The 13132-nt window shown below is 47.0% G+C and overlaps 1 protein-coding gene across 3 annotated transcripts in view; it reads left to right on the top strand.

Moving 5' to 3' along the window:
* Nucleotides 1-13132, top strand: part of col21a1 (collagen, type XXI, alpha 1) — a 363276-nt gene that overhangs the window by 73318 nt on the left and 276826 nt on the right. The window lies entirely within an intron of this gene.

Genomic DNA, 13132 nt, shown 5'->3' with positions numbered 1-13132 from the left:
GGTAGCCTTCATGTTCAATAACACACAGTGGGGCAAGATCAAGAATGATAAGATCTTGAGGTGGAGGATCGAGCTCTCCACCTACAATTACAAGATTTTGTATCGTCCCGGCAAGCTCGACGAGCCCCCAGGCACCCTATCCCGAGGTATATGTGCCAGTGCACAAGTGTGCAAGACTCCGGACCCTGCATGACAGCCTTTGTCACCTGGGAGTCACACGGTTGTGCCATTTTATGAAGGCCCGCAAACTGCCCTACTCCATCGAGGAAGTACAATCACCAGGGACTGTCAGGTCTGTGCGGAGTGCAAGCCGCACTGTTACCGGCCGGACCGTGAGCGCCTGGTGAAGGCCTTACGCCCCTTTGGGCGCCTCAGCGTGGATTTCAAAGGGCCCCTCCCCTCCACCGACCGTAACACGTATTTTCTCAGTGTGGTAGATGAGTACTCCAGATTCCCCTTCGCCATCCCATGCCCCGACATGACATCTGTCACCGTCATCAAAGCCCTCAACACAATCTTCACTGTTTGGATTCCCCGCCTACATCCACAGTGACAGGGGATCCTCATTCATGAGTGATGAGCTACGTCAGTTCCTGCTCAGCAGGGGTATCGCCTCCAGCAGGACGACAAGCTATAACCCCCGGGGAAACGGACAGGTAGAGAGGGAGAACGGGACGGTATGGAGGGCCGTCCAACTGGCCCTACGGTCCAGGAACCTTCCGGCCTCCCGCTGGCAGGAGGTCCTCCCTGATGCACTACACTCCATTCGGTCACTATTGTGCACCGCACTAACAACACACCCCATGAGCGTCTTTTTGCCTTCCCCAGAAAGTCCACATCCGGGGTGTCGCTCCCGACTTGGCTCGCAGCTCCAGGACCCGTACTCCTCCGTAGGCACGTCCAACTCCACAAGGCGGAACCTTGGTGGAGAGGGTGCAATTGCTCCATGCAAACCCCCAGTGTGCCTACGTGGCGTACCCCGATGGCCGCCAGGATACTGTCTCCCTCAGGGACCTGGCACCAGCAGGTTCCACACACACACGCACCCCTCCGGCCTGGGCCCACCCTCCCCTCCCCCGGTGCTCCCGCAGCAACCCCCTCCCAGGACCATCCGTCTCCCCCCCAGGACCATCCATCCTCCCCCTGCCCACGCCCGAGGATGAAGAGGATTTTGGCACGCTCCCGGAGTCACCGAAGATCAGACCAGCATTGCATCGCCGCCACCACTGCGTCGCTCCCAGTGGCTCATCAAGGCCCCGGAACGGTTAAACCTCTAACTGGTCCACTGGACTTCAAAAGACATTTTTTTTTTCTCTCTAATATTGTAAATGTATAACTTATTTGTTGTATATAGTGCTCCACCACCCCCCTGGACTCAATTTTAACAGGGGTGAATGTGGTGAACCACTGTTGCACCTATATTAGGTGATGTATGGTAGGACCTGTACTACAGGTACATCGGTAGTTCTGCCTTCTGGCTCCGCCCAGTAGGCGGAGTATAAATGTGTGTGTCCTCCATGCTGCAGCCATTTCGCCAGCTGCTGTGGGAGGCCACACATCTTAGAGCAATAATGCCTCAGTTGTATCTAACTCTCGTCTTTGTGCAATTGATCGTGCATCAAAGGGCCCCGGAGTGCTAATCGCAGGTCTGGCTGCGGATACGGGGCCCTGCACTTCTGGTCGGGAGTCCTTCGGTGGCCTCCCGTGCGGCATGGCGGACTCGCACCGCGGACTGGCCCTGAAAGTATAGGCCCTCCCTAGATCGTGCATGCCCGCGGATTGATGGCCCCTGATCGCTAGCCTGGCTGTCCATGAAGCCCCTCCCAGTGAAGGTTTCCCCCTCCCCCCACCAGGGTGGCCGCGGACTGACTCTGCAGCCGCCACTGGCCGTTCCCAACAGACAAAATGTGGTTAGAAGCACACCACCGGGAACTCGGCCAGCTTTCGTCGGAGAATCACCGTAGGGGCCTCTGTCAACAGCCCCTACCTGTGCCGCGTAGACCACGTGCGATTTGCAATTATTCTCCGGGGTCGTGCCGGATTTCAGCGTCAACGCCCATTCCCGCCCCCACGCCGATCGCGATTTTGGCACGATCGGAGAAGGTTCGGAGAATCCCGCCCATTGTTTGTATTCAGATAATCATTTAATGCCCGCTTTAATCTTCAATTTAACAAGCCTCCACCACATTACCAGGCAGTGCTTTCCCGGCCCAAACCACTCTGTGTGAAAAAGATTTTTCTCACATCGCATTTGCTTCTTTTGCAAATCATTTTAAATCTGTGCCCTCTGGTTCTCAATCCTTTTACGAATGGGAACAGTTTCACCCTAACTACTCTGTCCAGGCCCTTCATGATTGTGAACATCTCTACTAAATCTCCTCTTTGACTTCTTCTCTCGAAGGAGAACAACCCCAACCACTCCAATCAATCCACATAACTAAAGTTTCTCATTGCTGGAACCATTCTTATAAACCTCTTCTGTGCTTTCTCCAATGCGTTCACATCCTTCCGAGTGTCTGGCGCCTAGAATTGTGCACGATACCCCAGCTGAGGTCTTAGTTCTTATCCACGTTCAGCATTCTCCTTATTCTTGTACCATCACAGAAGCTCTGTAGATTCTTTTGGGATTAATACTTTATCTACAACTTGCATATTGGATAGATTTTTATTATTAATAATAATAATCTTTATTATTGTGACAAGTAGGCTTACATTCACGCTGCAATGAAGTTACTGTGAAAATCGCCTAGTCGCCACATTCCGGCACCTGTTTGGGTTCACAGAGGGAGAATTCAGAATGTCCAATTCACCTACCAAGCATGCCTTTTGGGACTTTGTCGGAGGAAACTGGAGCAGACACGGGGAGAACGTGCAGATTCCGCCCAGGCAGTGACCCAAGCTGTGAATCGAACCCGGGTCCCTGACACTGTGCTACCGTGCCACCCGCAAGCTGAAACATTGTTTATTTAAAAGAAAGATAGGTTCGCATTTCAGGTGTGAATTCACCATCTCACCAAAAGGTTCAGACTTGAAACAGTATCCTGTCTTTCCTCTTTTCAGATGGTGACAGACCTCCTGTTTATTTTCAGCAGCTTGGGTACATTAAGGATGATTATTGAGCATTAGGTGATGAATTACAAAAGTGCCTTTTCACCTTAGTCTTCAAGTTCAAAGGCAAACAGACTAATTGGATAAAATTGGTCTATGAGCGCTGATTTTCTATCCACCTAAAGAGAAAGTTCTGGACAGGGAGTATACAATTTTGAAGGATGTGCTTGCAAAGCATACCAAGAAACAGCAGCTGGAATTTTTGTTGGCTAAATCAATCACATTCTCAATAGTCATAGCTCCACAGGAAAAGTTTAGAATTTGGCGCAAGTATTACTTATCTTACATCTCATCCAGTGAATCTATGGGGATAAACAGTGACAAAAGAAACATTACAGTAAACGGACTCAGAAGCACTCTTTCTGTTGAGCAGCAAGTACTGCCTATGTTATCTTGTAGACATACTTTGGAGCATATTTTCCTGTTCTTGTGCCTTTGGGTTTCACATTTCTTGGTGCAGTGAATTAGGAAAATTAGGTGAAAGGGCGCATACGGCTCTAGTCGAGCCCACAAAATTTTCCATTTCTAAACTTAAATGGGGAAAAATGTGAAAGAACTTCCTGTTTCTGTTTCTCCTCTCTCCCTGGCCTATGTTTTGGTGACACATTACTCCCAGGTGCAGAAACAGAAAATTTAGCAAAATTCAATTTTCTGATACTTGCACTCTTCATACTAATGAACGTTTAAACAGAAAATGTAGAAAAACACAACAGTAATGTTCCTGAAATTCTTCTGACTTTTTGAAGTCACAGCACTGTGACTTTTCCAGAGGTGGAGCAGAAACCCTATTTAGAGTGGTGCAGCAGCATAGAAACAAAGAAAATAGCAGCAGGAGTAGGCCATTCAACCAAAGCAGCTGCACCATTCAATATTATCTTGGCTGGTCCTCTATCTCAACAGCATACTACCGCGCTATCCCCATACAACTTGACACCTATAAAGTTGAGAAATTTGTTCTTGAATATGTTGTAGCCATCGGGATGGACACTTCCAGAATACAAAATGGATGATCGCAATGACTGTAGGGAAATATGGACAATGTTAGGAAAACAAGCAGGCACAGAGCCTGTATGTGTATTGAGAAGGCAACTCCCAGACGAGACTGAAACTATAGGTCAATTAACATATTGATGGCCCATCTCCGGGAACAAAGCAAAGACACTCAAGCAACCGATCTAGCTCCATACACCCCAGCGCCCGTTCCCCAAACCGAAAGCATAAACAAAGCAAGGCCAACGGCTACCTAGGACACGCCCAGCCATCAGGGCACCCACCCCTTTATTGGTCAAGATCAATACAAGTGATCAATATGCGGCCCAATTAATCGGGGCCAAGTTCAAGGCCCGCCCAAAAGCGCGCGAAGCCCCTTCGGGTATAAGAAGAAGCCCCTGAGAGAGAATCGCTCTCTTGGACTCGGCTCTCGAAGTGGAGAGACCCGTCCATCAGCTGCACCAGAAGCAAGTAAGTCCAAGGTCAACGCTCACCATCAGATGGACGACCTTAGCCGTTCTCCTGTTACCTCTTCGAACCCGACAGCCTCAGATCCGAACAACGGCCATTGTTCCTCTGACTGAAGTTAAGTATAGGCATTAGCGTTAGAGATAGTCTAGTTTGTGGTATTTTGTGCATGAGTAGATATTACTGTGTGTGTAAATAAATAGTATTGGCTTTGAACTAACTAACTGGTACATTGGTTCTTTGATCATTATTCGGGTTCAAACCTTGTGGCGGTATCGAAAGATACCTGGCGACTCTGGAGAAAACATCATTAGGATCAAGGAAGGCGACCATATTGACCGCTATATTTAGAACCAGATAAATATAGCAACAATGTTCAGTGACTTGGCTCCACAGCCTTATGTGGTAGAGAATTCCATAGGTTCACCACCTATGAGAAATTGCTCCTCATCTCGGTCCTACCCCATATCCTGATTCTGTGACGCTTTGTTCTAGAACCCCCCCAGCCAGAGGAAACAACATTCCTATATCCAGTCTGACCAGCCCTGTCTGAATTTTACACCTTTCAATTAGGTACCGTTTCGTTCTTCTAAATTTCAGGCCCAGTTGACCCAATCTTTCCTCAAAGACAATCCTGCCATTCCAGGAATGACTCTGGTGAACCTTCGCTGCACTCCCTCTATGGCATATCCTTTCGTAGATAAGGAGACCAAAACTGCACACAATACTCCATTAAAACATGCCTGCTCCAGTTTTTAAGTCCTGTTGCAATGAAGGCCAACATACCATTTGCCTTCCTAACTGCTTGCTGTACTTGCATGCTTGCTTTCAGTGACTGATGAAGTAGGATAGCTAGGTTCTTTTATACGTCAACATTTCCCAATCTATCACTACTTAAATAATAAAATATAAAATGCTGGATAAACTCAACAGATCTGGCAGCATCTATGAAGCGAAATAGGCACAATCTTCCCACCCAATTGCGCTGCCAATCTTATTGCACCGGGAGCATCGTGGAGAGGTTCAAATCAGGCTTTTCACCAGGAGCTAAACTGTGCCACCCGACCCGCGGCGCCAACACAATATAACCTTACTTGCCGTGATCCAGTTAATCGTAATTAAATGAGCCATTAGGCTCGTATAAATATGCATGGCTGAGTTGAGGATGCATTCTCTCGGCTCCTGGTAGTCACTGGAGAGGCCCCACTTGGACGCCGATTAGTACTGGTCTCCACAAACGACCACTATGGAGGCCATTGGAGCCCTCCAGATGGTCAGGAACAGGGCAGGAAAGCACCCTGGCACTCGGCCGAGCATATGGGCAACCTGGCAGTACCAACATGGCACCCTGACAGGGTGTCAGGGGAACTGCCCGGGTGCCAGGATGGTAGAGCCAGGGTGCCAGGTGAGCACTGTCAAAGGGCGGGGCCTGAGGGACACATGCCCATGAAAGGAAGGACGAAGATGGGGTATGAAGCGTGTGTGGGAGGGGGGGGGAAGTTATGAAAGGGTTGGGTGGGGCTTAAAAGGCAGGGACTGAAAGGAGGGGTGCTTAAGGTGCAGGGTGCTCAGTGACCCCATCGCGAGGTATGCTCATTTGGGGGGAGGGATGATGCCCCTGTCTTCAGGGGGGTGGCAGTGTCTGTGGGTGGGGGTGGGGGAGATCCTCCAGCTCACAGAGATTGGGGCACCCTTTCAAAATGACGTCCTGATCTCTGAGGAGCCGCCTGGCCTGTGAGTTTAGATCACCACCGCAGATAAACTTTCTAAGTGTGGGCTAGACCAATGCGGGTGAATACAGGTCTGGATTTCATCCAAAAAGCCGGGGGAAACACCCCACCAAACTCACCCTAAATGACATTTTGGGGGGTTATATAACCACAGTGCTGTGCCTGGCGCAGACCTGGGTGCACTGGGTAAATAGCAGGAAAGGCCAAAATCAAGATTTGCATCAAGTGTGAACCATTTTGGTATTCACCCGGCCTGCACCCGAAGGCAAGTTCTGGATCTTACCCAGTGATGGCGAGAATATCTAAACCCTCATCTGATTTCATTTCAATCTCTTAGCGAGATTGAAGTTGAATGCAGCAGCTTCCCAGGAATTACCCGAATCCCCAGCGAGAAATCACGCAGGTGCTACTTAGTACCCCTTTTCAAAAACTTGAAGCTGGCGCGATGGCGTCCGAGGGGAAGTGAGGAGGTGAGTTGTCATTTCCATTTTCCTGCATACAACTCAAGAGCACCGGAACTACTGTCCATGTGCAACCTCCATGTACGTGTGTGCCCGCTGTTGTATCTGTCCAATTCCGATACTTCAACTAGCTCTTTAATTAAAGTTTACCCAGGTGTCTTTATTTATGAGGACAACAAAGTAGGACACAGGTATAATACAACACACTTTTTTAAATATGGTTAACCCGAGTCTTCAAGTCTTTGCTTCAAGTCTTTTGATTCAAGTCTTTTGCCTTGAGTCTTTTCTTTGAGTCTCTTGCTTCCTGTCTTAGATTCCAGTTCTTTTTCTCCAGATGTCTGTAAAAATGCCTATCTTTTGATTCCCCCTGTCACCACCCACCTCCTTTCTCTACCTGCCCTTGGCCTTCAGCCAATGGAGTCTCAGGAGGCAGGGTCTCAGTGCCCAATGGTCTGGTTGATGACTTGTTGACAGGGCACCTAAACCCGCCTTGGGAGAAGCGACGATTGCTTGATGGGTTATAGGAACTGTGAACAATCGGCCAATGCATCTTAAGTAGGGGTGACTATCAGTCAATGGGATATCAGAAACTGTGGACAATAGGCCAGTGAATCTCAAATAGCAATGATAATTACATGATGGGTTATTCAGGGGCTGCTCAGACAGACCCCGGCAGCTTGTCTGAGTTCTGTGTCTTGAGTTCTGTAAATTTGGATTCTGCAGGCTTCTGCAGACTGTGGTTTTTAAATTGCCCAATTATGTAATTTAAGATATCCAATGTAATCGGCCTTAAAACTAGGCCCTGATTATTATTACACTGCTACCCAGGGAGCGTGCATGACAGCTCCATCCTGGAACATTCAGAGATACCTGCATCTTCGAAGACCACCCCAGGATGACGAATTGGCTCTTGGGGACAATGGATACCCGCTGAGGCCATGGCTGATGATGCCAGTGGAGAGGCCTCAGACCATTATAATGAGGCCCATGTTACTACCCGTGCTGTTGTTGGGCAGGGCTTTAGACTGCTGAAAATGCGGTTCCGATGGATTGCCCTCGTGTTGCTCTGCAGTACACCCTTCAGAGGGTCTCTTGCATTGTGATGGTCTGCTGTGCCCTGCACAACCTGGCACTGCAGCAGGGCGACATCCTGGAGGAGGAGGGACATGCGGCCTCATGTGAGGAGGAGGAAATGGACCAGGAGGGGCTGGAAGACAATCCCGAGGAGGAGCTGTTAGATTGAGGACATGCAATGGCAAGAGGCTGACATGCCCAGAGGACCAGGGAGGGGCCTCATCATTATCAGATTCTCATAGGACGAGGCTGTGTCTGTCAGTTCAGCTCCCTCATTTCCCTCCCGCCCGCTCATTTCTGTTTCCTGTGTGAAGACAGTACTAAAGTAGTTGTTTGATTGCTCTACAATTTCCTTTTTCTCTATTATAACTTCTCCTGTTTCGGATTGTCAGGGACCTATATCAATCTTCAGTAATTTTTTTTATTTTTAAGTACTGATGGAAAGTTTCACTATCCGCTTTTATGTTCCTTGAAAGTTTGCTGTCCACTCTATTTTTCACCTCTTAATCAATCTTTTGGTGATCCTTTTCCGAATTCTGAATTGCTCCCAATCCTCAGGCTTGCTACATTTTCCAGTAACTTTATATGTGATTCCTCTTTAGACCTAATACCATCCTTAATTTATTTTGTAAGCCAAGATTGGGCCGCTTTTCCTGTTACGTTTTTGTGCCAGAAAGGAACGTATAACTGCTGCAATGCATGCATAGATTCGATCCTTAAATATTGGTAATTATCTCTTGCACCGCCATGCCTTTTAATGAAGTTTCCCAATCTATCTTCGCCAATTCGCGCCTCATATCTTTGTAGTTTCCTTTGTTTAGATTTAGGACCCTAGTTTCAGATCACCCTTCTTCATTTTCAGCCCCAATTCAGCACCCTTGTTACATGCATCTCTAATTTCATGTTTAATGCCATTCCCTACCTTATCACTGTTTGGAAACCTATAGGCAACTCCCACTAATGTTTTCTGCCCCTTATTGATTCTTAGCTCCACCCAGACTGATTCTACATCTAGATTTTCTAAGCCAACATCCTCTCTCACTATTGCACTGATTTCACATTTAACTAACAACACTACCCCACCACCTTTTCCTTTTGCCTGTCCTGCCTAAATATTGAATACCCTTGGATATTTGGATAGAATCTGAAGAAATTAAGGGCAAATGCCTTTTTTCAAATAATTATTTTACATTATATTAGAATTTAAAATATAGAAACATGCCAATAATCCCAACTAATTTATGCTTCCTACATTCTACTCTCCTTCCATTCCACTTCATCTAAGCTATCTACAAATCCTTCCATCCCCGTGTTACTCATGTAGTTAATTAGCTTCACCTTAAAGGCACTTTAGCTATTTACTTCAACTCCTCCATGTTGAAGCAAGTTCCATGTTCTCACCATCTCCGAACAAAGACCTTGAATTCCCTATTGGATTTATTTTTGACTATCTTATATTTAATGCTCCTCTATTTACAATCTACCACACATTGAAACATTTTTCTTCATCTAGAATCTCAAACCTTTTCTTAATATTATAGACCTATATTAACCTATATGGGTGGCACGGTAGCACAGTGGTTAGCACTGCTGCTTCACAGCGCCAGGGTCCCAGGTTCGATTCCCGCTTGGGTCAATGTCTGTACAGAGTCTGCATATTCTACCTGTGTTTGCGTGAGTTTCCTCTGGTGCTCCAGTTTCCTCCCACAAGTCCCAAAAGACGTGCTGTTAGGTGAATTGGACATTCTGAATTCTCCTCCTGTGTACCTGAACAGGCACCGGAATGTGGCGACTGGGGGATTTTCACAGTAACTTCAGTGAGGTGTTAATGTAAGCCGACTTTTGACAATAATAAAGATTAAATTATTAATTAAATCCCGTTTCCTGAGAAATGATGGTATTATGAAAACTATTTTGGCATTCAGTGAAGATTTTTTAGGATAACTTCATTGAAGGGCTATCAGGCACTTAGGAAGCATGGGTGCTAAGAAAAGAGACGCTCCAACTGGGCTCCCCTAGCATAACTGCCGCTGCGAAGATGTCTCGGGGGATCTGCAGACCTGTGAAAAATAAATTGCGATGGGAAAGTTATGGCGACGAGGTCGAGGCAGCACAAACCTCAGTCCTGGACATCTTCTTTAAATTTTCTTTCCGCCCGGATATTTCATTCAGCCTCCCTGATTGAAGCTAAGATTTGGAGGCCACCTGGGCAGTTGGCTCACCCACCAACCGTAAAAGCAGGCGGGCCATTTAAAATTACATTCAGTTGGTCCCTTAACGGGCTAAATTGCTTGATTGTCCATGTGTGCCCGCCAAACAAAATATTGTGCAATGCCGTCAAGGCACACGCCCAACATCTTTTCACATGATTTTACGTGCTTCTGTGCCAGGCACATGCCCGAATGAGCAACGGGAAATTCGGGCCTGAGGAATGTCAAAACAGAAGCTAATCATGGTTAGCACTGCTGCCTCACTGCTGATCCGGGTTCGGTTCCTGCCTTGCATGGCGTCTATGGGAAGTTTGTACTCCCCCCCCCCCCCTCCCCCCCTCCCCCCCCCCCCCGTGTTTGGGTTAAATTCCTCTGGGTGCTCCGGTTTCCTCCTGGACCTGGGGATTTGCGGGTTGGGTCGAATTGCTGTGCTAAATTGCCCTTAGTGCAGTTAGGTTGCAAGGAAGAGGTGGGGTGGATGGAGAGTGTCCCTGGTGTGGTGCTCTTTCGGAGTGTCGAGGCGGACCTGATAGGCCAAGTAGCCTCCTTCTGCACTGTAGAGATGCAATGATTCTATATATAATTCTCGTTATTGTTAATTGGAATACATTTTCAAGCATAAATAAACTATCTGGAGCCCTTGCTGAAATGATGGATGGCAAACCATGTATTATATAATGAAATGAATGAGAGATGAAAGGATTTAACAGAATGTCTCTTTTTTTCAGCAATACTCAAGTTCTGTGTTATCAAGAGACTATTCATATCTTATGTTTATGTGTAAATGTGAGGGCGATGGGGACAAATCAGAAAATTATTTTTCCTATCCAGATGGTCTCACTAGTCTTCCACAGTGGGTTTTGTGGTAACATTAGTTGCATCAGGCTGGAAAGTGAGATACGTGTGAGTTTCTCCTTGCATCAGGTGGAATTTGGAGCCTAGGTGAAGAACTTTACAAAGGTTACCAAACTGAATGCCCATTATATCAAATATTTTTGAACAGTTTCAGAACTATTTTCTTTGTAAACTGGATTTATATCTGTAGGCCTCCAAATTTGGTATTGCAGATATTGTTGTTACTTTGCAAGAAGCACATGCACGTAATTTTCTTCAAAATAAAACCCCAAGAAATGTCCATAGATTCCCGATAGTGCAGAGTGAGGCCATTTGGCCCATCAAATTTGCACTGACCCTCCGAAAGAGAACCCCACCTAGGTGTATTCCCCCGCCCCATCCTAGCAATCTCACTTAACCTATCACATCTTTGGACACCAAGGAGTAATTTAACATGGCCAATCCACCTAACCTACACATTTTTGGATTGTGGGAGGAGGAAACTGGAGAACTTGGAGATGTGGCTTGCGGATCAAAAATTCCTCACTATCCACGGCCTTTAGATACTGTGATGAATGTAGGAATTTCAGATGTCTTGTATTATAGGTATTTGGTGACATGCAGCGTTGAGATTTTTCCAGAAAGGAGATACAGAGTTTCCCAGTAGAGCCGGCTTCCACGTTGCTGGAGGAGGTGCTGACGACAGGGGGACTGGAGAAGGGGGAGAGCATTGGCGGTTTACGGGGCTATTTTGGAGGAGGAGAAGGCGTGCGAGAAGGGATCAAGGCAAAGTGGGAAGAAGAGTTGGGAGAAGGTATGGAGGAGGGTGAACGCCTCCACCTCGTGTGCGAGGTTGGGGCTGATACAGCTGAAGGTGGTGTATAGAGCGTACCATACAAGGGTGAGGATGAGCCGGCTCTTTGAGGGGGTAGAAGATATGTGTGAACGTTGCGGGGGGGGGGGGGGGGGGGGGGGGGGGGGGGGGGGGCACCAACCACGTTCATATGTTTTGGTCCTGTCCAAAGCTGGAGGATTACTGGAAGGAGGTGTTTAGGGTAATCTCTAAACTGGTGCACGTGAAACTGGACCCGGGCCCTCGGGAGGCCATATTGAGGGTGTCGGATCAGCCGGGGTTGGAAACGGGTGCGGAGGCAGATGTTGTAGCCTTTGCTTCGTTGATCGCCCGAAGGCGGATCCTGTTAGGGTGGATATCAACCTCTCCACCCTGTGCCCTGGTGTGGCAGGGGAACCTGCTGGCATTCTTGCTGCTTGCAAAGGTCAAATTTGAACTGAGGGGAAAGATGGAGAAGTTTTACAATTCATGGGCGTTATTCATTATGCACTTTCGAAAATTGGATCACATCGAACATTGGGGGGGAGTGGCTGGGAGGGTTGGGGGAAGGGGACTGTATGTGTTCATGGTGACTATGGGTAATTCCAGATTCCTTTTTATCATTTGTTTATGTTAACATGCGGGCTAATCTCTGGGGTTTGGGGGGGGGGGGGGATGGATGGGATCATTGTTATTGATATGGGGATTGACATTACATTCGTTATTGATTATTGTTGGTTGTCAATATAAACAATATAAACAAAATTTAAAATATATATTTTTTTAAATTATAGGTATTTGGTGCTGTATGGATCAAAAGCCTGGGTTAGTGTGTGTATGTGACTGCAGTCATCATGTTTTAAAAAGGAATCCTAGTTTGAAAAACAGCTAAGATTTTGGGAGCCTGGGATGCAATTAAGTCATCGTAAAAAAAAACTTGGGCTAATGCAGTTTTGTTTGGATTAAGGGAGGTTTCCTGTGAATTTAAGTAGACTTCAGCTTGGCAAGATGAATTAGTTACTGAATGGTATTAAGCATTAAGGTATTGGGCATTTTTGCAGAAAGCAGGCGAATGGAATTTTAGAGGAAGCTGTGAACAGAAGTCAGGCATTTGCTCTCATTGCACAGTTAGGAAGGCAAATGCAATGTTAACATTCATATCGAGAGGGCTAGAATACAAGAACAGGCGTGTATTGTTGAGGCTGTATAAGGCTCTGGTCAGATCCCATTTGGAATATTCTGAGCAGTTGTGGGCCCTGTATCTAAGGAAGGATGTACTGGCCTTGGAAGGGTCCAAGGGAGGTTCACAAGAATGATCCCTGGAATGAAGAATTTGTCATATGAGGAGCGTTTAAGTGTCTGTACTTGATGGTGCTTAGAAGGATGAGGAAGATCTCATTGAAACTTACAGAACATCAAGAAGCC

Source organism: Scyliorhinus canicula, chromosome 6, assembly GCF_902713615.1.
Source record: "Scyliorhinus canicula chromosome 6, sScyCan1.1, whole genome shotgun sequence".
NCBI classification, from domain to species: Eukaryota; Metazoa; Chordata; class Chondrichthyes; order Carcharhiniformes; family Scyliorhinidae; genus Scyliorhinus; species Scyliorhinus canicula.
This window is presented reverse-complemented; position numbering and strand designations above follow the sequence as displayed.